This window comes from Solanum pennellii, chromosome 9 (assembly GCF_001406875.1).
Source record: "Solanum pennellii chromosome 9, SPENNV200".
Classification (NCBI taxonomy): Eukaryota; Viridiplantae; Streptophyta; class Magnoliopsida; order Solanales; family Solanaceae; genus Solanum; species Solanum pennellii.
The window spans coordinates 50,298,101-50,300,797 of record NC_028645.1 but is presented as its reverse complement, the minus strand read 5'-3'; positions in this window follow the sequence as shown (position 1 = coordinate 50,300,797).

The window sequence follows — 2,697 nt, the reverse complement described above, 5'->3', positions numbered from 1 at the left end:
AGATTTTGGGGAATAATAGATGTTGAATTTTAGAAGTTATTGAATTGGTTTTTATTAATGAGTTTAAGTCTTCCGCATTACTTTCTGTTGATATTATATTGAAATGTTAGGGTTTAGATTGGTTGGTTCGCTCACATAGGAGGGTAAGTGTGGGTGCCAGTCGCGGCTCGGTTTTGGGTCGTGACAAATGTATTACAATTTGGATATAAAAACGCACCAGGTAGATATCAACACTTAATGGACAATTACTTTAAAGAAATAGAAAATTGTATAGTATACATTGATGATATACTATTATATTCAAAAACAAAAGATTAACATGTAAGATTATTAGAATAATTTACGCATATAATAAAATATTCGGGTATAAGTCTTAGTAAAAAGAAAGCAGATATAATGAAAAATCAAATAGAATTCTTAGGAATACAAATAGATAAAAATGGAATAAAAATGCAAACACTATAGTACAAAAAATAATTAACTCAAATGAAAAACTAGACACAAAAAGGAAATTACAATCATTCTTAGGCCTAGTAAATCAAGTAAGAGAATACATACCAAAATTAGCAGAAAATTTAAAAATATTACAACAAAAATTAAAGAAATATATGGAATATCAGTTTGATAAAAAGCTAAAATACAGAAAAAAATGGTAAAATTATTATATAAAACTTACCTAAACTATACTTTCAAGATGAAAGCAAAAATTTTACTTATATAATAGAATCAAATGCGAGTGAAAAAAGTTATGGAGGAATATTAAAATACAAGTATGATGTCAATACAATAGAATATCATTGCAGGTACTATTTAGGAACATTTAATAATACAGAAATAAAATGGAAAATAAATAGAAAAGAATTATATTCAGTATACAAGTGTTTTTATCATTTGAACCATATATTGTATATAACAAATATATTATAAGAATAGATAATACACAAGCAAAATGGTGGCTAACAAGAAAATACAAGATTCGGTAACAACAAAAAAAATAAGGAGATTGGTATTAAATATATTATATTTCACATTTACAATTGAAGTAATAAAAACTAATAAGAATGTTATTGCAGATTACTTATTACGACAAACCTACTCAGACTCGGACCAAGGAAGAAGATACAATTTAAAAGATACTTAAAGCTATTACTACACTTTGTACAAAAGTGGATAGTATGGACAATGAGATACAAAAGCTAAAGACTAATGAAGATAATCTGAAGTGTAAAGCTAGCATAAGTCAGGAACATGGCTATAAAATTGCGGAACTGTGTCAATCGAAAGACAGAAAGAATCCAGAGCTAAACGGTGACCTTGAGAAACATCTAAAAACCTATAACAATTGTTTAAATACAGCTGCAGGTACAAGCCAACGAGTTAGTGAAAAACATAAGAATTCAAACTTAAACCAAATATTAGAAAACCCATTTACCTGGAGGCTAACACCAAAAAACATATTAACTACAGAACCACAAACTTCTACAAACGCAGATTGTCTACACCATGACAAAAGAACATATAACCATATTACGCGAATGTATATTGAACAATATACAGAATCCACAAGTTTTTAAACCTTAAACCCAGATCTACTACAACCGAAGAACACAACCAGGATTATTTAACCTATAAAGTACAAGGTTATAATAAATTGATAGCACAATCGAAAACTAACGCCAACTTACTGAGGAGATGTTACAACTATGGATTACTGAATACAGTATATACATCTGACGGAGAGGAACTAAGTGGAACGCCGGAGATACATAAAGCATTTATTACTTATAAGAGAGTTACTAAGGGAAATTTATTCTATGTAAAATTTTATACGGCAACAGCAGAGATATTATCGGTGGAGATAAAACCTCCGATACAAGTAGTAAGTATAGGATTAACAAAAGATATGATAATACTGAAAGATATTGAACAACAACCATACGTACAAAAAAGTGAGATACCAAGCTTCTATTCAAATAAGAGAATAATTGGTATATCAACCATTATACAAGACCTAGAAAATAATTATTTAAAACGGAAATGCTATATGGAGCTACTATGCAAGAGATTAGTTAATAATTTATTCCAATTAAAGGGAGCTAAGGAAAGAAGATATGGATGAAATCTAGAGATGGATTTTATCATTACTTAAGCCAGAAGAACGACCTACAACACGAGCAGTTAAAGTTGGATTTATTTTGGGAAAATTATTAACAAGGTATTGCAAGCTAATTGGTCACAAATACCCTTATCACATATGTTCAAAATGCAACGGACAAGATAATATAATACCAGACTTCCTACTTGAATAAGAGTTAAAGACGGAAGATGACAAGAAGATAAAGATGAAGATAAAAGATAAAGACGGAAGATGACAAGAAGATAAAGATGAAGATAAAAGGAAACACAAAAACGTGCTTGGCCACATAAAGCCAAAAGTAGATATGTAAAAGTCTTGAAATAAATAGTAGTAGTCACATAACTTAGTCAACATATGCATGTGCATTATTAAAGATATGTTGACAAGTGTAAAGTATGGTAGGTAGGGTGTATTATTAAAAAGACAAGTGTAAAAGTAGTACGGTAGGGATAGTTGTAAAGTAGAGTAGAGTATAGTAAGTGCAATAAAATGCACTAATTCCTTTCTATATAAAGGAAGGAATATGTAACATAAAGGATGGACAATGCCTGAAATATAAA